General features: G+C 37.3%; 1 pseudogene; it reads left to right on the top strand.

Moving 5' to 3' along the window:
* The window catches only part of LOC149122136 (serine-rich coiled-coil domain-containing protein 2-like), a 42,903-nt pseudogene extending 33,229 nt beyond the window's left edge, over positions 1-9,674 (top strand).
* Positions 9,675-12,053: the final 2,379 nt, after the last annotated feature.

Below are 12,053 nucleotides of genomic sequence, written 5' to 3'. Positions count from 1 at the left end.
TAAGTTTATAACTTTATTTCATTCCTCTGTAATTTTTACTGTCATGATTTCACATGTGACATATATACCTGATAACATATAAATTTTCTTTCTTTCTTACTTGGTGATCCATCTGCCCACTAGACATATTCCTACACTATCTGCAGCTACCTCCAACAATGTATTTAAAACTCACACATATTCCTCTTTGAACATCTGTGTCCTCCTGTACTCGCCATTTCTTTTGGTGGCACAGTTTTTCACCGTGTCCCTAAAGTAGTAAATAGGAGTGTCTTGACTGCTCCTCTGTGCCTTTCTCTCTCATGCCGTGAATTGTCAAAATCTCCACACTTTGATTTCCCCACTTCCATCTCTGTTATCACTCTTTTCAGTTAGATTCCTTCTGTCATCTGGAATAATAGAGTATTTTGATGACACGTTCCTAGCCCAGTTTTGTTGCTTTTGTTGTCAAATTTGTTCTCCAAATGCTGTCAGTGCTGTCTGAAATGTAAATCTACCACTCCCTGGCTAAGTCTGTGCCCCATCGTTATAGCCCTCTGTGCTGTGTGGCCCTTGCCTGGTTCACAAACCTACTTGTGCCTCACTCGTCACCAGCCTTTGTGTGACCACATCACTGCTTCAATTTCCCCAGATGTGCTCTGCTTGTCTTCCCCTCTGTATTTTTGTAGAGCATTCAGAATCCCTTCCTGCTGCGTCCTCAGAACCTTCTGCTCATTCCTTTAAGACCCCACTGGAGTCACGCATTTCCTGACATGTCCTCCCCTGCCCATCTTTATGTATAGTCTTACAGCAGTGCCTGCATGTAGTAAGTGCTGCGTAAATTTTGTCTATTAATATTCTTACCACATTGTATTTTGATCTCATATTTTGAGTCCATTTCTGTAACGTGGGTAGAATCCACAACTATAGGAATGTTGGCTATGTAGTGTTCCATCAGTTTGCTCTATTGGGTTTCACTTGTTCCCTTATGGGACAGTTGTAAACTTGTAAACTTTCAGGTAGTATCTTGTTGATCTTTTCACACTTAGAATCATTTCTTCAGCATAGATTCCTAGAAGTGGAGTAACCGAATCAGAATTGCAGATATTTTTGTGATTTTATACATATAGGCATATGTTTGTCTAGAAAGGTTGGTTGCTTTGTCTATTGAGTTGCTACATTTTTTCTCTAATCTTCTTAATCACAATGATAACCCCCCTCCAATTTAATATCTGTAAAATAAGTGCTTCCAGTATTTTGTTTTTCTAAAACAAGTCAAATAGAGCATTTTTCAGATTACATGTGTTTGTGAGAACTATTTGTTGGAATCTTGACAGTGATCTTAGGTGTTTGAGCTAGCTTCTGGTAGAATTGCGATATAAAACTTTTGTCATGTTTGCATAGGTTTCACAAGGCTTTAATCAGAAAATTAATTGTATAGATGATGAAAGTTTTATATAAGAAATACATTTATGATTTCTTAGTAAGTTTGCTACAGAATTTAAACATATTCTAGATAAATCCTTGAAAATGGGTCTTTTATGATCTGTAATCCATCTTTTGTCTAATTTATGAATTTTTAGAATTCTTAAACTCTTTCAGGTCTTTTTTTTAGTGATATAAAAGCTGTCTTTCCCAATTATACTGTCCATAACATTTTAAAATATTTTATGACATGTTAACACCTTTGTAGGATGTCTGTTTCTGATCTTTTGTTTAGAGACTGCATTTTTTGAGGTTATTCCCTGTGTGTCTGGAGAAGATGACATAACTTTGCTTAGTAACTACACCATTGCCATTATTTGCTTGCATGTTTCTCTGCCTGGAAAGATGTGGTGTATCATCTATATATAAAAAATCTAATCCCTTGCTTAAACTACTTCCTATTCTGAATAAGTGAAGAGAAGTTCTGGATAAGTGAAGAGAAGTACTCAAAATGGACTGCCTGTAGGGTAATGATACTTCACACTTGTAAAGGTGACCAGATTCCTGTTTAGCTTGACATAGGTTTCCATTTCACAGTATTGGGCATTTCTCGTTGATGAACTTGACAGACTATTTTTTTCTCTTTGACTCAGGCAGCGCTGTTCAGGAAAGTGGTTCATGGTCAACTCATCACGTTTATTACTCTTCAGGCATATTTATCTCTTTGCTGATTGCTGAACCAGCCATGAAATTCTACTGTGTCTTTAATTATACTATTTCCTCTGTCTGTTGTGCCCTTCATTTTCTCTGAGAGGCATCCTTTGAAATGTTAGCTAAAGTTACAGTTCTGTATGTGACAGATTGATTCTATGACCAGGATCCCAGTTTCCTCATGTGTAAAAGGAGATAATGGTGTATACCTCAAGTGACACAGTTAAGATCAAGTGCCTAAATACTTTCAAGTGCATAGTTTCTAACACCCAATAATTACTGAGTGAATGTTAGCCTTTACTTCTGTTGCTGTTCATCATTTACATGTCAGACTCCATTAGACCATTAAATGATGATTTTGTTTTATTCTTTCTTTAGATTTATTTATTTGAAAGGCAGAGTTACAGAGAGAGAGAGAGGGAGAGACAGAGATAGAGAACTTCATCAGATGGCTCACTCTCCAGATGGCTGCAATGGCTGGAACTGGGCCAGGCTGAACTCAGAAGCCTGGAACTCCATCCAGGTCTTCTGTATGGTGCAAGGGCCCAAGGACTTGGTCCTTCCTCTGCTGTTTTCCTGGGCACATCATCGGGGAGCTGGATTGGAAGTGAAGCAGCGGAACTTGAACCAGCACCCATGTGGGATGCTGGCATCGCAGGGAGTGGCTTAAAACACTATACCACAACACCGGCCTCCTATGACATTCTTTTTAATAAAAGATTTTTCCCCTTAAATGAACAAATAGATCATTTTCTAGTCTTTGTCATTGATGTAGTGCTCTTTAATAAGGTATTTTAAATGCCTTATCTTAAATTTTTTTAATATTTCAGAATGAAGATTAATTAAATGAAATTAAACAACTTAAAGAAGAAAGAAAGAAAAAAGATGAAAAAATCCAACTATTAGAACATCAGCTTGTAAGTATGATAGTGTAATATATAAAATGGAGACTTTTCAAACTGGGAAATACATCCTTTTCATAAGACTGTGATCCAGAATTCAAGTTTGACTTTATTTTTGGCTCTCATACTTTCACTATTGCATTATTTGTAGATTATATGCATTCTAACAAAAGTATGTGCTGTAACCTTCATTCTAAATATTAAGTGTTCAGTGTTAAAAATTCTTTGTTGTTCCATTTTCAGTGGCATCTGTTTTGGGGATTTATAAATTTACCAAATATGTTCATTTACTAATACAGGGTAGACGACTTTGCTTTAGAGATAAGGTTAAAGAAACAAATCCTGGGAAGTTGAGAACAGGACATTTCCTTTCTCTGTGAGCAAAATGAGACTGAGTATTCAGGCTTAGGCATCGGGATAGCTATCAAATATTTATTCCCTGTGGGTGATGTTGAGTGATCCCTTAGAGTTTGTCTGAATCTTTGAACAATATTCAATGTTAATCCCATGTAAAAACAGTATATATACTGTCTTGAATTTAATTTAGTTTAGCTTGCAATAATTTAAAAAGCTAGGATAAAAAGAACGTAAATCAGAAAAATCATAACCATCAAGAAGATCTTTATTAGTCATCAAAAAATATCTTGGAACAATGAAACAATTCAGCCATATGAGGGGTTAATCTCACTTAGAACATAAAGTATATATGATACTCCCCTCTGAGCTGCTGAGGCCATGTAGTTATTTCAGCTATTATGATTAAGAATACAAAGAAAATGTGTGAGTCCAAGTGAAGAACATCTAATATTTCAGATTGAAGTCCTACCGATACAGAATTAAAAAGGGGAATAATAAGACCTAATGTTTATGTCTCAGTGGTAAAGACAAGGGAGCAGGTGTTTAGCCTAGCAGTTAAGACTCCTGCATCTTACACTGGAACACCATGATTCAATTCTGGACTTAGTTTCCTGTCAGTATATACCATGCGAGGCAGCAGAGATGGCTCAGTTAGGGTCCTGCCTCCTGTGTGGAAGACCCTCATTGTGTTCCCAGCTCCCAGATGTGGGTCCAGTCCATCCCCAGCCATTGCACACATTTGGGGAGTGAACCAGTAGATGGAAGCTTCCTCTATGTGTCCATTTTTCTATGTCTCTCTGCATCTCAAAAACAAAACAAAAAGCTATAAACTAAGAAATAATCCAGTTTTTAGGGAGAAAGTAAATATGTAAATTAGGAAATTAAGTTAGCTTCAACTTTTGCAAAAAATGTATTACAGAGCACAAGAAATTGTTAGGTCTAGTACACTTCAAAAACAGGTCATAATCCTCGTAATTAATTTCCAGATAGTTTTATCTATAAACAAAAGTACATTTTCAGTCCTTTAACATCTTAAAAAGTATGCCACATAGTTATCTGTCTAAAAATTACTTAATGCATTGCAAATACTTGAGAGAGAAATTGGAAAATAACTCAAGAATAGGTAGCAAAGATTTAAATGAATAAGTGGTGTAATGAAATCGTCTTTAGAGAAATTAAGTTGGCTAAACCTCTGAACCATTGATTGGAAAAAATTTACTGCTCATTATTTTATCTGATGCAATTATATATCATTTGAATGTTGGAATTTAGAAATCTTTTAAGTTCTGAAATTAAAATAATTTTTACTTAAAAAATTTGAGTTGCTATTTTTGAGAATATATTTAGACTAAATTGTAAAAGTTTAAGGTAGCAGATAAGGAATAAACTGAAGGAAGTCAGAAGTATTGAATGTTTTATCATCTACAAATGAACCCTTAGACATTCTTTTTAAAATTATAGTTAGATAAATTGTAATAAACCTTGTGACATAGTTTTTTCTTTTAAAGATTTATTAATTTATTTGAATGGCAGAGTTACAGAAAAGGGAGCAGGGAAAGAGAGAGAGAGAGAGAGAGAGAGAGAGAGAGAGAGAGAATCTTCCATCCACTTGTTCACTCCCTAAATGGCTGCAACAGCCAGTGCTGCTCTATGCTGAAGCCAAGCCAGTTGCCAGGAACTTCATCTAGTTCTCCCATGTGGGTGCATGGGCCCAAGCACTTGGACCATCTTTCCAGGCATATTCCCAGGCATATCCCAGGGAGCTGGATAGGAAGTAGAGCAGTCAGGACAAGAACTGGTATTCACATGGGATGCCAGCATTGCACACAGAAGCTTTACCCCTTACACCACAACACTGGACCCTGTGACATGCTTTAAAGTAACTACTAGTAGGTTGAAAGACTCTGTCTTGGAGGATACATGAAAAATTAGAGAAAACAGAAAAATGAGCTCATTTAAATAAACTGAAGGGGAATTGTGGCCTCACATGCACAGCAAACTTTGTGAAACTTGGCAGTTCCTGTTCTTGATTCTAGAGACTAATGTTGGTACAGTTTGTCTCCATAGATTTACAGGGCTGGAGAGGATTTACTGCTAGTCATTAACAGCAGTGACGTGCTGAAGCAGACGTCTGATTAAATGAGTTTTAAGGAGAAACATGTCCTTTTTGCAGTAGGGCATTGGAAGTCATTCAGGAAGATTATAAAGGTATAATGTTTACCTCTGAAACTCTAGAAAATCACTTGTTCAAATCAGAAGAATTTAAAAGTTATAAACTATTGAAAGTAGAGATTTGTAATAGCATTTTTTTTTTATTTTTTGACAGAGTGGACAGTGAGAGAGAGAGAGACAGAGAGAAAGGTTTACCTTCGCTGTTGGTTCACCCTCCAATGGCTGCCGTAGCCAGCACTGCAGCCGGTGCACTGCGCTGATCCAATGGCAGGAGCCAGGTACTTATCCTGGTCTCCCTTGGGGTGCAGGGCCCAAGCACTTGGGCCATCCTCCACTACACTCCCTGGCCACAGCAGGGAGCTGGCCTGGAAGAGGGGCAACCGGGACAGAATCCGGCGCCCCGACTGGGGCTAGAACCCGGTGTGCCGGCGCCACAAGGTGGAGGATTAGCCTAGTGAGCCACGGCATTGGCCGAAATGTAATAGCATTTTCACATGATCAAAAATAAAATTGCCCTTCTATTTAAAATTTCTTTCTTTACATCTTTAGGTTACATTTTGTAAATGGGGGAAAAGGCACAAGAAAAGCCATTAATAGGAGTCAGATTACATTTCTTATCTCTAATATTAATTTTTTAATGACTTTGGCAAATTCTGTTACCTCTTTAGTGCTTTATCCAGAATGCAAAGGTTTTCTTGATGATTTCAAAGTTTTCTCCTTCCAGTTCTATACTTCTATGCTTTCTTGTCATTTATAAGGTATACATTCTTTTTTTAAACTTTTATTTAATAAATATAAATTTCAAAAGTACAACCTTTGAATTTTTCCCCCCATAACCTCCCTCCCACCCGCAACCATCCTATTTCCCACTCCCTCTCCCTCTCCCACCCCATTCTTCATCAAGATCAACTTGGTATATACTAAGTAAACATTTCAACAGTTTGCACCCACACAGGTACACAAAGTATAAAGTACTGTTTGACTAGTAATTTTACCATTAATTTGTTTAGTACAACACATTAAGGACAGAGATCCTACATGGGGAGCAAATGTACAGTGACTCCCGTTGCTGATTTAACAATTGACACTCTTATTTACAATGTCTGTAATCACCCGAAGCTCTTGTCATGAGCTGCCAAAGCTATGGAAGCCTCTTGAGTTCACAAACTCCAACCTTATTTAGACAAGGCCATAATCAATGTGGAAGTTCTTTCCTCTCTTCAGAGAAAGGTACCTCCTTCTTTGATGGCCCATTGAGTAGTCTTGGTGGGAAAGGTATACATTCAACTGTAACCTATGTTTGCATGCAAACTTTTGGAAAAATAAAATGACAGTATAAAGTGTTGAATTCATGTTTACGTGATGCAAGCTGATATAAAATTATATTACAATGCTCTGAGAATTTAACTGAAAGGTAGAGAGGTTTGACTATTCAAATCTTATTCCAAAATGCTAAGGATTCTTGTTATTTTCTCCTCAGAACACTAATTAAATAATAATTTAGATGTATTTGTACATTGAAACCAGCATAATTTTGTGAAATTACTAGTGTATAATTTTAATTATGGAGTCATAGAAAGTGAAACTCAGGTTAAATAGGCTAGAAGTATCTTTGAAAACCCATGCTAGACTTTGGTTCGAATCTTGCTTTTGAAACATAGCTGTGTTCTCTTAAGGAAGGTATATAATCTCTCTTGAGCCTTTCCTGTAAATGGAAATAATAAAAATACTGATGCTAGAGGGTTGTGGGAGTTAAATGAACCATGGCCTAATGCCTGGCCCAGGGGTGTGGGATAATTACTAACTCTTATTTAATGGCTTGTTCCAAATGACCCAGCATAAATCAATGCATGTCTTAGAATGTTTTAAATCCCTAACTAAAAGTGACTTAAGGTACAAGAACATTTGTAAACTAAAATAACAAGAAAGTGTATAGGTCCCATCCATTTCCATGGTTACTTATTGGTCATTTGGTTAATGGTTGAAGTTCTAGATTGGCTTTTCTAGAATCCTTGTGGCTTTCTCTTCCTTTGTAGAAAGTCTTTTTAGCTGTAGGTGTCATATTCTCACAGGGTAATACCCAAATGTGGGTGCAGAACCCATTTTCCCTAGTAGATCTGTTTAATACTTGTGTTCAAAATGGACATACTATTTCTCAGAAATCCCTCAGACTTTCCTCCTGTTTTATTAGCTACATTTGAGTTCCTTATCCCTTCCTAAGCATACATTGGTTCAGAGTAATCAAGATCTATTTCCTTGGAACAAGAGGAAAAATGTACTTCCTCAAAGAATATCATGTGAATACAATCTGTCAGCTATTACAGAAAGCAGGTGGAGAAGGAGTGATTTGGGCAGTTGGTTTACATCTATTGAAGTGTTACTAAAAACTAGGTTTTTCCAATTATGGAAGATTCAAATGTCTAGTATAACTCAAATATTACTCTCCACATGTTAGCAAAAAGGATATTATCTCTGGAATTGTCATAATCAGGATGCAATAAGTCATGAATCTGCATTCTGATTCGTGTTTTATACTTCTTCTCCTCTTTACATACCTCCCCTATATGTTACAAATTAAGTCCTAATACAATGAATTCCAAGAGACTTAGTTGACTTGCATTTGTAGTAGTGAGTTTGGTTTCAGCTTAAGATGGAAACTGTGTAATGTAGAGATTTTTGTTTATAATTGGATTTTATTTTCCATAGGAGATTGGAATAATCTGAGTACAATTGCGAAAATTTTTAATATTGGTAAATACTTTAAAAATAGGAATGTGTAATTTCAACTTGATGTAGTAATCAAGGATTGCTTAGGTTTTTCTATGAGAAAGTATATTTACCTTCAGTGGGGTTGCCTAACAAATAATTTGGTTACATTTTAGCTTTACATAACAGTGAATTCTCATTTTCCATCTTTTCATTGTATTTGATGATGATTTGAAAGCACCAAAGTTTACACAGTATGTACACTGTGTGTTGTATAACTGAGTATACTTTGAGAGGCATCACATATAGAGAATTCATTTGAGAATTGAGAGGGACAGACGGTCTTGTGGTCTTGTCAAAGGGTAGAGATGCTTCAAAAAATTATTGTCCAGTAAAGAGAACACATCATTTTTTTTGACAGGCAGACTGGACAATGAGATAGAGACAGAGGGAAAGGTCTTCCTTTTCCGTTGGTTCATCCCTCAATGGCCGCTGCAGCCGGTGTGCTGCGCTGATCCAAAGCGAGGAGCCAGGTGCTTATCCTGGTCTCCCATGCGGGTGCAGGGCCTTCCCGGGCTACAGCAGAGAGCTGGACAGGAAGAGGAGCAACTGGGACAGAACCAGCACCCCGACTGGGACTAGAACCCAGTGTGCCAGCACCACAGGCTGAGGATTAACCTATTGAGCTGCAGCGCTGGCCAAGAGAACACATCATTAAAGAGACTTGGCAACATTGCACATATGAATAGGTAGTCTGACTTATGGATTGGTGGTATTTAGTAGCAAGTAGATTCCCATCAAAAATGCATTCAAGGAGAGTGTACAATAATGACTACATAGCAATATAATCATTTAGAAAACTATAAAATTTGCATTTGTATTCTTTATATACTGTGTATCACTATATATTTATATATACACATAATACTGTATATATTTTTAGCACATAAGTACACACTGTGTGAATTTTATATAATATGCTTTTAAACAATTTAAGAGATTGCCGAGGGTAGTTGGACTGTTTGAAATTCTGCTCTCACTGGCTGACTCAAATCCAGTCCCTGAATAAGATGAGAGACTACTGAGTAAAGACTGATATTTGCTATAAAAGTTAAGAACCATTTTGTAATGTGTAACTTTTTTCTTGGTTTGTTTTTTTTTTACCCCCTAAGAGAGCCCCTAATGACTTTGTGTGTGTATGCAGAATGAAACCAATGTAAAAATGTGTGTTTTTGTTCAGGCAACTCGGTGTAACTGCCACCAAAAATCTAAAGATTTTTTGCACTTACGCTGACAAATACACCCAGACTCCCTGGAGAAGAATTCCTGTGAGTAACAAATGCTCTCACCCTCCTCTCCTGTCATTTGCTATTGATGTTTTGTTTGCTCTTACTCTTAATCACTAATAATTTTGAATCTGCTTATTGCTTTTAGTTTTGTTCTTAGGCAAGTTGTTGTTTTTCTAGTCTCTTAGATGTGAATATGCTGCTTTCTAAAGCTTCACTTGTATGTCCTGCACAAATGAATGTGCCTTTAATAACTTCCATTCTTCACACTGTAGCTCATTTTATTTGAATGTCTTCTCTCCTGTCATTGCGTGTATCTATGAGAGTAATATTTGTAGAAGCCCTACAATAAACAGAAGTCCCATATGCAGCTGTTGCACCTCAACAACATGCCACATTTTAAAAATATATTATGTTAAACTTGTTGAAGTGAAATGGACACTATGAGAAACAGTGACTTGATCAGCTCTTGTCCTGACGGCTGATGTACAATGTAATACTTTATCCATTTTAGTATTTTTTTTTGTTCTAGTACCATTGGTTGAACTCTGTAATTAACACACAATTGTTCTTAGGTGTTTAAATTTTAACTGAAAAGTGATCCCTGTTAGGAATTTGGAAAACATTATGCTGAGTGAAATAAGCCAATACCAAAGGGACAAATACCACTTGTTCTCCCTGATAGGTGACAACTAACTGAGCACCAAAAAGGAAACCTGTTAAAGTGAAATGAACACTATGAGAAACGGTGACTTGATCAGCCCTCACCCTGACTGTTGATGAGCAATTTAATATGTTATCCCTCTTAGTATTTTTTGTTTGTTTGTTCTACTTAATACTTTTGGTTGAATACTGTAATCAATACACAATTCTTCTTAAGTGCTGAAACTTAACTGAAAAGTGATCGCTGTTAAATATAAGAGTGGGAATAAGAGAGGGAAGAGATGTGCAATTCGGGACATGCTCAAGCTGACTTATCTCAAACGGTAGAGTTAGAAACATACCAGGGGATTCCAATTCAATCCCATCAAGGTGGCATGTACCAATGCCATCTCACTAGTCCCAGTGATCAATTTCTGTTCACAATGGATCATAATGATAGGACTAAGAACCAAAGGGATCACAGATGTACAATGTACAAGACTAGTGTCTGCAAATACTAGCTGATAGAATAAAAAAGGGAGAGAACGATCCAACATGGGAAGTGAGATACACAGCAGACCCATAGAATGGCAGATGTCCTAAACAGCACTCTGGCCTCAGAATCAGCCCTTAAGGCATGTGAATCTGGCTGAAAAGCCCATGAGAGTATTTCAGGCATGGAAAGCCAAGACACTCTGTCAAAAAAAAAAAAAAAAAAAAAAAAAAAAAAAAAAAAAAAAAAAAAACCTAAATGAAAGATCTCCACGAGTGAGATCCCAGTGGAAAGAATGGGTCATCAAAGAAGGAGGTACCTTCCTCTGAAGGGAGGAGAGGACTTCCACTTTGACCATGGCCTTGTCTAAAAATGATCAGAGTCCGTGAACTCAGGGGGCTTCCATAGCCTTGGCAGCTCATGACAAGAGCCTAGGGTGATTACTGATGCCATAAACAAGAGTGTCAATTTGTTAGGTCAACAACAGGACTCACTGTGCACTTACTCCTCATGTAGGATCTTTGTCCTTAGTGTGCTGTACATTGAGATTTAATGCTATAACTAGTACTCAAACAGTATTTTTCACTTTATGTTTCTGTGTGGGAGCAAACTGTTGAAATCTTTACTTAATGTATGCTAAACTGATCTTCTGTATATAAAGAGAATTGAAAATGAATCTTGATGTGAATGGAAGGGGAGAGGGAGTGGGAAAGGGGAGGGTTGTGGGTGGGAGGGACATTATGGGGGGGAAGCCATTGTAATCCATAAACTGTACTTTGGAAATTTATATTCATTAAATAAAAGTTAAAAAAATATATTATGTCAGCAAAGTTCTTTTTTTGCTGAAACTTTCAAAGTATGTTTTAATATTTAGTCAAATGAATGTTGACGGTATCAGGAAATAATGAATGGGAAGATATAGGCAGTAAAGATTGTGGTTTAGAAATAGTTGGCTGGTGCCATGGCTCACTAGGCTAATCCTCCACCTGTGGTGCTGGCACCCCAGGTTCTGTTGGGGCGCCAGATTTTGTCTCAGTTGCCCCTCCTACAGTCCAGCTCTCTGCTGTGGCCCAGGAGTGCAGCAGAGGATGGCCCAGATCCTTGGGCCCTGCACCCGCATGGGAGACCAGGAGGAGCACCTGGCTCCTGGCTTCAGATTGGCACAGTACGCCACCCACAACATGCTAGCCATAGCGGCCACTTGGGGGGTGAACCAAGGGAAAAAGGAAGACCTTTCTCTGTCTCTCTCCCTCACTGTCTAATTCTGCCTATCCAATGTGTGTGTATATATATATATATATAAGTGTGTGTGTGTGTATGTATATATATATATACACATATATATATATATATACAAAAGATTGCAAAGTAAAAATAAAC

This window comes from Oryctolagus cuniculus, chromosome 15 (genome assembly GCF_051225735.1).
Source record: "Oryctolagus cuniculus isolate XC-2025 breed Fujian yellow rabbit chromosome 15, ASM5122573v1, whole genome shotgun sequence".
Lineage (NCBI taxonomy): Eukaryota > Metazoa > Chordata > Mammalia > Lagomorpha > Leporidae > Oryctolagus > Oryctolagus cuniculus.
The sequence above is the reverse complement of the archived record's forward strand: the minus strand, read 5'-3'. Positions and strand labels throughout refer to the sequence as shown.